The 15,755-nt window shown below is 43.4% G+C and overlaps 1 protein-coding gene across 8 annotated transcripts in view; it reads right to left on the bottom strand.

Annotated features, from left to right (window-relative positions):
• Window positions 1-15,755, bottom strand: part of adck1 (aarF domain containing kinase 1) — a 514,542-nt gene that overhangs the window by 348,050 nt on the left and 150,737 nt on the right. The gene's annotated exons all lie outside the window — the stretch shown is intronic.

Genomic DNA, 15,755 nt, shown 5'->3' with positions numbered 1-15,755 from the left:
TCCTTGTCCAACTGCCCCGCAAATGTTTTATCTTCAGGTGCTTACCCAATTCTCTTTTAAAATCCACTATTGAATCTGCCTCCACCACCCTCACAGGTACTGCGTTACAGATTGCAAACATTCTCTGCATAAAAAATGTTGTCCTCATGCTGCCTTTGGTTCTTTTGCCAATCTGTCTCCCCGATTCTCGACAGAGCAGTTTCTCCCTATCTACCCTGCCCCTCATGATTTTGAGCACCTCTATCAATTTTCTTTTTTATTACTCATTCATGGACTGTGGACATTGCTGGCTAGGCCAGCATTTATTGCCCATCTCTAATTGCCCTGTTCAAGGGGCATTTAAAAGTCAACCACATTGCTGTGGGTCTGGAGTCACATGGAGGACAGACCAGGCAAGGACAGCAGATTTTCTTTCCCTAAACAACATTAGTGAACCAGGTGGGTTTTTGCGACAATCAGCAATGGTTTCATGGTTGTCATCAGATATAAAATTCCAGATTTTTGTTGAATTCAAATTCCACCACCATGGTGGGATTTAAACCTGGGTTCCCAAAGCATTACCCTGGGTCTTTGGAATACTAGTTAGGGACAATACACTATGCCACCACCTCCCCCTAAAATCTCTCCTTAATCTTCTCTTCTTGAAAAAGAATAACTCCAGCATCTCCAATCTATCCTTGTAACTGAAGTTCCTCATCCCTAGAACCGTTCTTGTAAATCTTTCCTACACCTTCTCTAATGCTTTCACATTCTTCCTAAAGTGCAGTACCCAGAACTGGAAACAATACTCCAGTTGAGTATAGTTGAGACTGAAACACAGCTTTCTAAAGGTTCATCATAACTTCCTTGCTTTTGTATACTATACCTCTATTTATAAAGCCCAGGATCCCGTATGCCTTTTTAACCACTTTCTCAACCTGCCCTGCCATCTTCAACACAAAAACAGAAAATGCTGGAAAAACTCAGCAGGTCTGACAGCATCTGTGGAGAGAGAAACAGAGGAACAGAGTTTCAAGTCCTGCCATCTTCAATGCTTTGTATACATATACCCCTAGGTCCCTCTGTTCCTATACAGACCTACTAAATGTAGCACAGAAGACAATATCGCTGGGTCAAAATCCTGGAATTCCCTCCCCAACAATACTGTAGAAGCACCTTCATCACATGGACAACAGTGGGTTCAAGTAGACAGCTCACCACCATCCTCTTGAAGGAAAAAAATAAAAGTGGGCAATAAAACCAATCTCTTCAATTGATGCCCAAGAATTTAAAGATAAAATCATGCAGCACCTTATCATGTCACTGAAACATCTCAAAGGTCTTCATGCAAATTATATATTTTTTTTTGAAAGCAGCGACTGTTAGCTTGGCAAACACAGCGGCCATTCACTACCAGATACAGCTCACGTACAGTAAATGAATGGGCAGTCACCTCATTTTATTTCTGTTGCTGTTTGTTAAGGGAGGAATGTTGGCCTGGACACCAGGGGATCTCTAAAACCAAAGTTAAATATTGTGGATACTGGAAATCTGGAATGAAAACAGAAAATGCTGGAAACACTCAGCAGGCCTGGCAGTACCTGCGGAGAGATAACATTTCAGATCTTTCGTCAGAACTGGAAAAAAAGTTAGAAATGTAACAACTGGTTTTTGAAGAAAGTAGGGCAGAGAAAGAGCAAAAGAACTGAGATAAATGCAAAATACTGCAGATGCTGGAAGTCTGAAATGAAAAGAACTGGCCTGTGTTAGGGTAGAAGGCAGGAGAGATTAAATGACAAAAGGGATAACAGTGGAAGGCAAAAGATGAGTAGCAATGGGATAAGGAAGGAAACAAAAGGTGTGGTAAGAGCAGCAATAAATGGCAGCAGCAGAACCATAGCAAGCTCCCGCTTTATGAAAAAATGGGAGTAGCGATTATGATCTGAAATTGTTTCCAGGCTCTTCAAGTAATGCCTTGGGATCTTCACCAATGGCTCAAGGAATCAGATGGGACTCCGGTACTCCAGTTCGCTCAAAGCTTTCTTATTCGAGTTCACAGTGCAAAAGCAATCTCTGGAAGCAGATCCTACACACTAAAGCTTAATCACTTGTGTGATGGGATAGCAAAATACCTCGTTTACCACAGTTTTAGTGGACATTGCATATGAAGGCCCACCACCTTCTCCCATCAATTTCAACAGACAGTAAATAGAAGGTGGCCAGTCATAACATTCAGGCTAAACTAATAGTTGGATTTATTCACAAGTAAAATAATTATGCAGAAGCAGAACAGCATGGAAATGCTTGACTTAAGTACATAAATTGTTTTGAAATAATACAAAGCCCTGTAACTTCAGCAATTCCTTCCTAGAGTTCTTGGAGCACGTTTTTAATCAATAAAGACCCTCACTGAACCCCTTTCAGATACGTCTGTTAAAATACATTTGAATAGGAAACACGAAGCCGAGACCTGAAAAGAACCTACAACCGCAGTCTTGATATGATCCTCAATTTTCTTTCAATTGAAGGCAAACTCATTTCAGGAACAAATGGCTCTTTTTTCTCAATGTCAAGCAATCAAGATATTAATAATTTCTAGCACTTAAGTACATAAAGCGTGAATGACAGTCTCTTGGCTGCCCATCGACTCATTTGCACTTAACACTGCACCATAGCAGAAGTTGTTATAATTGCCTGAGATGATTCAGAAAATTCTAACTACATTAGCATTTCAAAGGAGTAATATCTAACACAATTAACATTTCTTTTTGAAACCCAAATTGGGCCTGGGTTTTGATCTGTTTTTGTGCCTCTCCCAGGATATCACAATTTTGGGTAGGGTGAAGAGTGTCAATTTGGTGTTACACAAGGTATGACAATAGCTTGCGGCAGGCCAGATGGATCAGAGGGACTAGTCTTGTCTGTCTTTGTAGGTTTGAATGTAGGAACTTTGTTATATGCCAGTCATGGCTCAATGGGTGGCACTCTCGCCCCTCAGTCACAAGGTTCCAAGTTCAAGTCCAACTCATTGGGGTTGAGCACAAAAATCAAGGCTTGCACTCCATTGCAGCACTGAGGGTGTGCTGCACTGTCAGAGGTGCTGTCTTTGGGTTGAGATGTTAAAGCGAGGTCCCATCTGCCTGCTCAGATATATGTAAAAGAACCCATGGCTACTACTTCGAAGAACAACAGATGTGGGGGGGAAGAGTTCCTCTGGTGCCCTGACCAATAGTTATCTCTCATTCAACATCACAAACACAGATGATCTGGTCATTAATGCATTGTTGCTTCTGGGAGCTTGCTTTGTGCAAACTGGCTGCTGATTTCAAAAGTGCTTCATTGGCTGTAAAGAGCTGAGATGTCCCAGTGGTTGTGAAAAGCCCGATATAAATGCAAGTCTTTTTTTTAGATCAAATGTTCTCACATGGAAATATGGATTCCTGCATTATTAGAACCAGTACCAACTGAGAGGTGCTCTGTGGGACTGACAACATAACCCATGACACCCAAATATGTATTCTGGTCCCGAGTGGAGATGAAGAAAATGACAGCACGTGATACAAGTCGGTGCATTATAGCCCAAGGATCTCACTATTGTTTAACTAGATATTGAGCAAGGCAATTCTTGAGATCATCTTCTCCGAGTAAAATGTAGGGCTAGAGATAGAGGAGCTGCTTAGACAGAAACAGGAAGCACAGATAGAGAACCATCAAAAACAGGTACAACGAAAATGGACAACAGGAAGAAACAACGACACTTGTACATATTTATAGTGCTTCTAATGTAGTAAAACATTGCAAGGCATTTAACAGGAGCACAGTCAGACAAAAATGACATTGTGCCAAAGAAGGAAATATTCAGATTGTTGACCAAAAGCTATGTCAAGGAGGCAAATTTTAAGGAGGTTTTGAAAGGAGGAGAAAGACAGCAAGGCTCATGGTGTTTTGGAGACAGCTCAGGGTCAGACAGTAACCGTGCCCTGGTGACATGATAAGAACAAATGACTGTCATTGTATTGTCAGCTTTATTTGCAAGAGGAGTTGTCTCTCTCTCTCTCTCCTCTTCATCACTAATTTTCTCTTAAAATTTTGCAAAAATTCCTGTGGACTTGTACTTGGTGATCTCACACATTGCAGTTTTGTGCTGGCGTGAAATGATTCTCCAAAAATATATAGGTGACAGCCTGAACGGAAATCCTAAATACCATCAGGACTGCTGAGTGAGAGAGAGAAAGAGAAAAAGACAGAGAAAGGGAGGCACAGGAACAGGAGAGAAGGAGAGAGAGAGAGAGAGAGACACACACAGAGAGGGGGACACACACAGAGACACAAAGACGCTGCAGAGAAAGACACAGCAGGAAGAGAGAGAAGCTAAAGAGAACGAGCAACAGAGATAGAGTGAGACAACGAGGTACAGAAACTTGAGATACACAAGTCAGAGACTGAGACAGTTAAGACAGAAAGCCTCCAAACACCAGTCCAATATTAGAGCTTGTCTAATCTTCCAGCAAACATCAACCAGCCACACTTTTTAGTAAGGGTCAGTGGATAACAAGATTGAACCCAGAGTCAAACATTTACTGAGGCAAATCTAGCTGTCCTGCCCACACCAAACATAGCCACCCATTGTTCAAATCGGGGCGTCACACTGCAACGTAACACTGCATTTTTTCCAAGTTGGTCTCATCTTCTTTTCCAGTTAGCAAGGGGGCTGCTTCTCTCCTCACTGTGGTGCTGCAGAACTGCAGTCAGCATAACTCTCACTACCTGATCAGAGGAGGTTCGGGCTGACCGAACTGCACCCCCCCTCACCCCCATCGCTGACCAACTAACACAGGCCTGGGGTCTGCACAGTACACTACCACAGCCTGACAGAGCCATTGGCGGGGGCGGGGGGGGGGGGGTGCAGGGAGCACGACACAGCGCAGGAGAATTGGTTAAGGATCAGAATGGTGAACAAATCATACTGACCACACCCCGTTAAGCCAGTGTTTAATCTGTATGGAGGGGAAAACATTTCACAAAAGCATTCCAGAAACAGGAGCCTTTACGAAATATTTTAATCCTGGCTGAAGCAAAGATTGACTTCTTATATGCTGCACAGCGTCTGTCTTATCAGAAAGCACTGGATAAAAGGTATTGTGCAGCTTGCCTCTCAGGTTGGCCCATGTTCCATTATACTGATATCATGTGATTATTCCAGTGCAATGGGTTATGCCCCCTGACCCAATGCCTGTAACCTCCCACTTAGTTTATCTCAGGCACACACTGAGTTGAAATGAAATATCAGTTGATTTTTGTGGGGCTCTTTCCTGCTATAGAGATGGTTTTAATTGGCTGTGCCAGTCGCTCAGTCACTCAGCAAATAGTTAAAATGAATTCACACCTTTCATTTCCAAACAGAAATGTCTCTCTTTTTCTCAAGTCACACTGGGCTGTTTCCTAATTGGGTAACAACTCCGCAGGGACATCACGCTCCAGTCATCTCTTAACAGGATACACTCGCCTGTGGTTCCACTCTGTTCTCAATGTTCGCAGTGTGAGGGGGCATTGTGAGTGCAGCAGGGAGTCAGAAGTCCCTCAAAGTGTGTTTAAATATTTCCCAGATTCAGTGTGTCAATATTTAGAGAGGATCCCCGGGAGAGTGTCAGTATTTACAGTAGCTCCCCAGGAGAATGTCAGTGCACGCTGCCCAGGCAGTTTTAACACCATTTTAACCTATTTCTGGATCTCCTTCCCATGCCACAGCAGCTTCAGAGGCTGACAGTTGCATGCACATCTTTTGAGCAAACACAGGTACAAATGTACCACAGCACACATGGGGCCAGTGTTCTGAACTCACTCCATGGTCTAATCACTACAAATTGGCAGTCCCCATAGCCTAACTGCTGCAAACAAGCAATAATGGCGGTCCCCACAGTCTAACTACTCAAAACCGGCAATAATGGCAGTCCCCACAGTCTAACCACCCCAAACCGGCAATAATGGCAGTCCCCACAGTCAAACCACCCCAAACTGGCAATAATGGCAGTCCCCACGGTCTAACCACCCCAAACCGGAATAATGGCAGTCCCCACAGTCTAACCACCCCAAACTGGCAATAATGGCAGTCCCCACGGTCTAACCACCCCAAACTGGCAATAATGGCAGTCCCCACAGTCTAACCACCCCAAACCGGCAATAATGGCAGTCCCCACGGTCTAACCACCCCAAACCGGAATAATGGCAGTCCCCACAGTCTAACCACCCCAAACTGGCAATAATGGCAGTCCCCACAGTCTAACCACCCCAAACCGGCAATAATGGCAGTCCCCACAGTCTAACCACCCCAAACTGGCAATAATGGCAGTCCCCACAGTCTAACCACCCCAAACCAGCAATAATGGCAGTCCCCACAGTCTAACCACACCAAACCGGCAATAATGGCAGTCCCCACAGACTTCAAACCAGCAATAATGGCAGTCCCCACAGTCTAACCACCCCAAACCAGCAATAATGGCAGTCCCCACAGTCTAACCACACCAAACCGGCAATATTGGCAGTCCCCACAGTCTAACCACACCAAACCAGCAATAATGGCAGTCCCCACAGTCTAACCACACCAAACCGGCAATATTGGCAGTCCCCACAGTCTAACCACCCCAAACCGGCAATAATGGCAGTCCCCACAGTCTAACCACCCCAAACCGGCAATAATGGCAGTCCCCACAGTCTAACCACCCCAAACCGGCAATAATGGCAGTCCCCACAGTCTAACCACCCCAAACCGGCAATAATGGCAGTCCCCACAGTCTAACCACCCCAAACCGGCAATAATGGCGGTCCCCACAGTCTAACTACTCCAAACTGGCAATAAATACAGTCCTCACTGTCTAACTACTCCAAACCAGCAATAATAACAGTCCCCACAGACTCCAAACCGGCAATAATGGCAGTCCCCACAGTCTAACCACTACAAGTTAGCAATCACCACAACCTACACGCAGCAAACTAGCACTTATATAGTGCAGTAAAACATCCCGAGCTGCTTCACACCAGCATTATCAAACATAATTTGACCAAGCCACGTATGATGATATTAGGCCAGATGATGAAAAGCTTGACCGAAGGGGTGGGTTTCAAGGGATGGCTGGAAGGAGGAAGCAGATGTAGAGACACGGAGAGGAAGGAATTTGCAGAGCTTAGGACTCAGGAAGCCTATTGGATCCGGTGCCCTGGTTTTGTTGGGTCTAAAGGATCCAGGTTGCACTCGTTTCAGGGTGACCAAGTTGGTACCAAAACAGAGAAGATCTGTAGACCATTCTTAGAAGAAACACATTCTGTTTATTTACAAAAGAAATTCAGCAGCTACACTTGTGCTTACAACTCAAAACTCTGTCTCTAATTCAGACTCTAACTCAAGACTACTGACTACAGATGTAGACTGCGCTACTCTGCTATTGGGTATCAAGACCATGTAATCTTACATTACAACATTCATCTTAAAGTTATATTACACATCAGATTACTACTTCCCTCCCCCTTTACTCAAATACATTTTACAATTTTTCTCAAAATATCAAATTATTCACAGATAAATAAATAATAAAGTCAGTCTTTCTGGGGATTTCCTTATGCATGTAGAACATCTCAGCTCTACAGCTCCTGATGTTTGATCCGGAACCTCCCTCACTGTAGTCGTTTAAGCATCTGGTTCTTCAGTCGGAACCTGCAAATCTGCTTCTTCGACTCTTTCAGGTACAGTCGGCCCTTCAGACACATCTGTACTCAGTTGAGTTCTTCCAACAGGAGACGTTGATTCAGTCACGAACACTGGTGGAATCATTTCTGGGTATTTTGTTTCTCCTCTTCTTATATGATCCACATGTCTCCCTATGACTCGATCTTCCACTTTCACGTGGTAGGAAAAAGGCCCCCTTACTGCACTTACTTCACCAAACAACCACGCTGGCTCTTCTCTAAAATTTTTCAAATACTTTCTCTCTGACGTTAAATATCCTGTCACTGCTGAGACTTCCCTGACTCCTTTCCACCTTCCCCCACCCAAGTTTGGCATAATTAGGCTCAATCTCGATCGGAGATGGCGCTTCATCAACAATTCCAGTGTGACGACTGTTGTCATATGAGGGGTAGTTCTATAATTGAAAAGAAAATGTGCTAATTTAGTCACTATAGAATCTCTGGACAATTTCATCATACCAGGTTTGAACGTCTGAACTGCTCACTTGGTCGGTCCATTTGAAGAAGGGTGGTGTGGTGAAGTTTTCACACGAGTAATACCATTGAGGCTAATAATCGGTGAAATTCAGCACTCGTGAACACTGTTCCATTGTCTGATACGACCACTTCAAGTAGCCCATTGATTGTGAAACTTTGTCGTAACTTGTCTATTGTAGCAGAAGATGTCGGCGACTTCACTTCATATATGTTCATCCATTTTGAATGTGCATCGACGATAAGTAGAAATATTGTTCCCATAAAAGGCCCCACATGGTCAATGTGTACTCACACCCATGGCCTTCCTGGCCACTCCCAGGGGTGTAACGGAGCTGTTGCAGGTAATTTTTGTACTTACTGACACTGCAAACAACTTCTCACTAAGTTTTCTATTTCTCCATCCGTCCCAGGCCACCATAGATAGCTGAGTGCTATTACCTTCATTTTGGAAATTCTGGGGTATGCACTGTGAAGTTCAGATAATAATCGCTTTCATCCTTTGGAGGAACAATCACTCGAGCTCCCCACAATAAGATAGCTTCAAGGCTGGTTATTTTGTATCTTCTCTGGAAATACGGGTTCATTTCATCAGATTCTTGTTCTTATGATCAACCATGAAGAACTTGATCTCGCACCTTGGATAAGACTGGGTCTCAATTTGTCCAATCTTTAATCTGTCTAGCACATATTGGTGATGAGTCCAGGAAGCTCAATAATAAAATTAGCTCTTGAGGAATTGGAACATCCTCATCTTATACTTGCATGGGCAAACAACTGAGTGCATCTGTGTTTTCAATTTGACTTCCGGGTCTATGAAAGAAAGTATACTCATACGCTGCCAAGATCAATGCCCATCTCTGTACTCTTGCTGAGGCTATAGGGGATATAGCCTTGTCTTCGCTGAATAATCTTAATAATGGTTTGTGGTCCAATATGATAGTAAAATGACAACCGTGTACATATTAGTGAAACTTCTACACCAAAAATGATTGACAGGCCTTCTTTATCTATTTGAGAGTACCCTTTTTCTGCTGTATTGAGCGTTCTCGAAACATATCTTATAGATCATTCTGATCCATCATCCATTCAATGGGAAAGTACTGCTCCCATTCCATAGGGAGATGCGCCACACGTTAATACCAACTCTTTTTTTGGGTCAAAATCTACTGGAAGTATAGATGGTTGTAATGACTGTTTCACTTTGTGAAAGCTTCTTCCTGTGGTGTTTGCCAAGACCAACATTGGTTTTTCTTGAGCAAGTAATACAGTGGTGCCAGTTCTGTCGACAAATTAGACAAGAAGCTTCCATGGTAATAGATCATCCCCAAGAATGATTTCAGTTCGGATATTTTCTTTGGCGCTGGTGCTTCTCCAATAGCTTTCACCTTTTCTTCAACTAGAGCTGGGCCTTGTGAATCTACCTTGTTTCCTAGGTAAGTTACCTCTTTCGCTTGGAATGTGCAATTTTCTTTTTTCAACAGCACTCCAACCTATGAAAAATGTTCCAAAGTTCTTCCAACTTCATCAAATGTTCCTTTTCAGTGAGTCAAGTCACAAGAACATCATCCGAATAAACTACAATGTGGGGCAATCCCTGTAGTAAACTTTCCGTGGTTCTTTGGAATATGGCCAAGCTGAAAATATGCCAAAAGATGAACGAGTGTATTGGTACAATCCCTTATGTGTATTAATGGTGACAAACTTCCAGCAGGCCTTCTCTAATTCCAATTGTTGATAAGCATGACTCACATCAAGCTTCGTGTAGGCAGTTCCACCTGCCAGTTTAGTGTACAAGACTTCAATTTTTGGCATGGGGTGTCTGTCCAACTTTGCCACTCTATTGACTGTTAACTTGTGGACCCCACCAATTCAAATGCTTCAGTCAGGTTGGAGAGCCGGTACAATTGGTGCTGCGCACTCTGAAAACTGCACTGGTTGTATCACTCCCAGTTTTTCTAATCTGTCCAGTTTGGCATCTACCTTTTCCAACATTGCATAAGGTACTGGTCTTGTACTGGTCTTGCCTTCATGAACCTTGGTGATGCCTCTGGATCTACATGAATTTTTGCTTGTAGCCCCTCAATCTTTCCAAATTCGTCCTTGAAAACTGAGGCATATTTTTGTAGTAGCTCTGATAGCACGTTAGTTCAATTGGAAGGTTTTAGTCCATTCCAATTTAATTTCTTTCAGCCAGTTTCGTCTGAGGAGACTAGGTCCTTACATAGTGCCACCAACAGTAATTTCACTGTTTGACCTCTATGGTGTACTGTGATTTTACACTTGTATGTCTTCTCCCATGTAAAGTTTTCAATTTGGCATCAGTTTCTTCCAAATTTAGTTTACGTTCCCCATGATTCAGGTATTTAAAAGTATGCTCACTTATCACCACAGTGGCTGCTCCAGTATCCACCTCTATTTTGATAGGCCTCTCATTCACTCTCATGGTTACATAGATAGGTTCTGTTCTTCCTACCTTTTAATTATATAACAAATAAATATCTGAATCTTTCTTTTAGTTCTGAAGAGTCATAAGGACTTGAAATGGTAACACCGTCTTTCTCTCCACAGATGCTGAGTTTTTCCAGCAATTTTTGTTTTTGTTTCAAATATCTGAATCTATTACTTCAGGCTTTTCAACACTGTTTATCTCATTGGGTTTTTGCTTTTGTCTGAAAGTCTGCCTGATTCTATCTTTACAATGTCTCAATGGTGTCCATTCTATATCAGAAAAAACATTCGATCTTTTTAAACCATGATTCATTACAAGGTTGTCTGCTTCCACCTCTGTTACCATTATGCCATTATTTTGCTGCCAAGTCATCTCTTAATTTGTCTGCTAAGCAGTGGCTGCTTCCCATTTCTGAACGGAGCTTTGCACTGTCACGCTTTTTTTGGCTGAGGCTCCCCGCCCAACAAAGAGGATGGCACTATCTTATGCTCCCTGTATGGATTTCAAGCCTCGCACTGCACCTTCCATTGCCAGAGTGATTTCCAATGCCTTCTGAAAATCTAAATTTGTCTCAGACAGTAATCTCTTCTGAATCGTATCTTCATTTATACCACATACCAAACGATTTCCAAGCACATCATTGATGGATGTACCAAACCCACAATATTCAATTAATTCTTTGAGACTGGCCACATAACAAGCAACTGTCTCCCCCGCAGCTCTATTCCTCGAGTTAAATTTGAACCGTTGTATCGTCACCGACGGCTTGGGCTGGTAACGATTCTTTACGAGGTTCACTAAGTCATCAAAACTTTTCGAATTTGGGGCACTGGGTGCCAACAAATTTCAAATTAATCCACATGTCTTACTCCCACACATCGATAAGAGGATTGCGCACTTTTTCTCCTCCCCTGCGATGTCATTCATCTGGAAGAAGAACACAAGGCATTCAACAAAATGGTTGGATCAAAAGGCCTTAATTCTTCCGAATTGCGGCATACTCCAAGGGGATTACTTCGACAATCAGGAGGGAAATTTTTCTTTGCTTACAACTATTGTGCGAGTTATGGCCCAATTTCAGTTCTTCCGATTTCCTTTCTTCTTTCTTGGTTTTTACCTTGTCTTTTCGTGCCTTTTCTTGCTTTTTACTCTCACTGCGAACTTGTTGGATCCAATGCCCTGGTTTGTCGGGGCTAAAGGATCTGGGTTGCGCACTTGTTTCAGGGTGACCGAGTTGGTACCAAGACAGAAAATCTGTAGGCCGTTCTTAGAAATGACACATTCTGTTTATTTACAAGAGGAACTCAGCAGCTACACTTGTGTGCTTACAACTCAAAACTCTGTCTTTACGCTTCAGACTCTAACTCAAGACCACTGACGACAGAGGTAGCCCGCGCTGCTCTGCTATTGGGTATCAAGATCATGTGATCTTGCATTACCACATTTGTCTTTAAGGTATATGACACATCACATTACTACAAAGCCACAAATTGTGGAGCAATTAAAATCAAGGATGCTCAAGAGACCAGAACTAGAGAAGGGTAGATATCTCAGAGTTGTGGGGCTGGGGGAGATTACAGGGATAGGGAGGGGACGAAGCCACAGAGCAATTTGAAAACAAGGATGGAAACTTTAAAATTGCTTGCCCGGAGCCAATGTAGATTTGCGAGCGCAGGGGTGATAGGGGAACAAGATTTGCTGCAAGTTTAGACATGGGCAGAAGAATTTTGGATAACCTCAAGTTTACAGAGGGTAGAATGTGGGAGAACAACCCCCAGGACTGCGTTGGAATTGTCAGGTCTGGAATAATAAAGGCAGGAATGAGGGTTTCAACAGCAGAAGAGCTGAGACAAGGTCATGTTATGGAGGTGGAAAGAGGCAGTCTTAGAGATGGCACGGATATAAGCTTGCAAACAAATCCCAGGGTCAAATGTGACACTGAGGTTGCAAACAGACCGACTTAATTTCAGTCTATTGCCAGGGTGAGGGGTGGAATTGGTAGCTATGAAATGGCGTTTGGAGTGGGGACTAAAAACAATGGCTTCAGTCTTCCTGATATTTAATTGGAGAAAATTTCTGCTCTTCCAGTACAGCTAAAGTGAAATATTCCAGAGAAGAATGATGGAAGAGAACGTGATGAGTTTACTTGCGAGAAAAGGTCTACCATGGTTCAATATTGCAGCTTGGATCCTCGTCAACAGCCTCCCACTGCTCCTCCGAAATACATGGCAATTTTACTATTGAACCTACATGACAAGGTAATGGTACAGTGTGGACTTCAGACACACCCCCAATAACTGTGTGATGCACAAACACACAGACATAAAAGCACACACATACAAGCAAATGCATGCTTTATTTTCAGGAGGGGGAGCAAGTCCAGGTGTTAAAATTGGCCTCAGCATTCCCGAATGGAGAGGGTGGGGAGGGGAAAGTGATCTGCCATTATCAGAAGATTTTGCATGTCTGAGTGTTGGATAATGCAGCTGTATTGTACCTCCCTGGTCAAAAGTAGAATTTTTTTTTTCAAAATGCTTTCTTTTAAAGCAATATTGTCTCAGAAAGAACTGTACCAGAATTAAAGGTGTTAACATTTTTCCACAATACCTCCCCGCCATTGTCCAGCTAACTGCAGCTCAATTGGTAGCACTCTCCTTACTGTGTCAGATGGTTCCAGCTTCAAGTCCCACTTTAGGACCTAAGCACAATAATCCAGGCTGACACTCCAGTGCAGTACTAAAGAAGCACTGCACTGTCAGAGGAGCCATCTTTTGGATGAAACATAAACTTGAGACCCCATCTGCCCTTTCAGTTGGGTGTACAAGAGCCCATGGCACTATATCGAAGAAGAGCAGGGGAGTTATCCCTGCCGCTATCTCACTGCCTGAGAGTGTGGTGGAGGCACAGTGAACTGAGGCTTTCAAAAGGGAATTGGATTATCCGAAATGGAAAAACTTGCAGGGCTATTATTTGGGAAAGGCAAGGGCATGGTGATAGCTGTTCCTTCAGAGGGCCAGCACAGACACGATGGCCTGAGTAGCCTCTTTCTGTGCTATAAACATTCTATAAACTAGAAGGCACGACATAGGGCTGAAAACTACGTGGGGTGTGGAGGGGCCACATTGGCATGGAGTCGACATGCTCCATGCCAACCAACGCCACAGCCATAAAGCACTGCGGGTGGTCTAATGAGGGCCGAGTGGGACTTCCACCCCTCATTGAGGGAGGTGAAGATAGAGTATGAATTATTACATTAGAAGTAAAGGGGTACTTCAAGAGGCAGAGTAATATTGACTCTATACAAGCCTAGCCAGTGTTACACCAAATAACACATTGGTTGACTTTGCCACTGGAGGCAGCATTGAATTCTCTGCTCGCTGACCTACATTGGCTCCCAATCCAGCAATTCCTCAATTTAAAAATTATCATCCTTGTTTCCAAATCCCTCCATGGCCTCGACTTACCTATCTCTATAACCTCCTCCAATCCCACAACCATCAGAGATCTCTGCGCCCCTCCAATTCTGGCCACACATCCCTGATTTTAAAGTGCTCCACATGTGATCATCTTGTCTTCAGTTTCCAAGGCCCTAAGTTCTGGAGTTACCTCTCCATCTCTCTACCCTTCTCTCCGCCTTTAAGACACTCTTAAAACCTACCTCTTTGACCAACTAATCCTAATCTCACTGTGTGGTTCGGTGTCAAATGTTTGTCTGATAATAAAGGAGCTTCAAAGAAGTGACTATGTTAAAAGGTACTATATAAATGCAAATTGTGGTTGAACTGTCCTGCATTAGAGCACATTACTGTACCATGCTCGAACCCTTTTTAAAGGAACAATGCACCCCATAGAAAGGAAGCAGCTACACTTCCTGCTCTGCCCAACTCCCAAGGTGGACAAGGGAGCTGTAGCTGGTTGGTACCCAATCACACTGATTACATGGGTCCATTTCCACAATGGGCAGAAATATCAGACTCACCATTGTGACAGTTCTGCCTTGGGAGCACCATCAGCATAAGGACTGCAGTGATTCGAGCAACAGCTCCTTCGCTGGGTATTTAAAGATGGACATTAAAGCTCCTTTGTGCACCTCCCCCCCCACACCCCCAATGAACAAACTTCTGAGATAAACAGACACCTCCCATAATTCTAAACCCTGCATGATATTCACTATTCTCACACCCACACTCCTGGGTGGTGCATTTTGCCAAGTTCCAAAAGTCAACATAAGCTCAAGTATTTGTCACTGTAAATAGAAGCATACATTACAAGAGGAGGCCATTCAGCCTATCATGCCCATGCCAGCTCTTTGTGAAAGAGCTATCCAATTATTTCCCCATGCCCCCTGCTCTTTTGCCATAGCACTGCAAATTATTTTTCTTTTATGTATTTTCATTTGGGAAGTTACTAGAATCTTCTTGCACCACCCTTTCCACGTCATAACAGCAAATAGCTCCAGGTTCTGATGAAGGATCGCACCTGAACCTGCCCGAGATGCCGATTGCCGAGCTGCTGTTTAGTTGCAATGTTTTGGTGTTGTTATTTAAGGCTTCCAGCACTGCCAGCTACTGAGAGCCACAGCAGTGGGAACAGCAGGGTTCAAAGGTTCTATTTTGACATTGACTTTGATGGAGTGGGTTAGCTCACTTCAAACCAAGCCAAGCCACACAACCTCAGCTGTCCATTCATCCCTGCACTTCAGTCAATTATTTCAACATATGGTCTGAGCAGCGCATAGTGTGGCTGAAGAACATCTGTCAAATTCAAACTTTAACCAGCTGCTCTGATTTGTTAAGTCAACATGACCCAAGTGGATTCAGCAGTAAATTCAGTATTGAAACGATGAGAATTATATTTTAAGAACAGGAAAAGATTGTTTGATGTTCCCAGTTTATTCCTGTCTCATAGATCAGAAAGTAAGACTTGAAAGAAAAGTTTGCATTTCGATAACACATGTCCCCATCTCTGGAAGTCCCAAAGCATTTTGCAGCCAATGAAATACTTTTGAATAAAAACAAAAAACTGCGGATGCTGGAAATCCAAAACAAAAACAGAATTACCTGGAAAAACTCAGCAGGTCTGGCAGCATCGGCGGTGAAGAACAAAGCTG

Source organism: Carcharodon carcharias, chromosome 20 (assembly GCF_017639515.1).
Source record: "Carcharodon carcharias isolate sCarCar2 chromosome 20, sCarCar2.pri, whole genome shotgun sequence".
NCBI classification, from domain to species: Eukaryota; Metazoa; Chordata; class Chondrichthyes; order Lamniformes; family Lamnidae; genus Carcharodon; species Carcharodon carcharias.
Note: the sequence above shows the minus strand (reverse complement) of the source record. Positions and strands in the feature narration are given on the sequence as shown.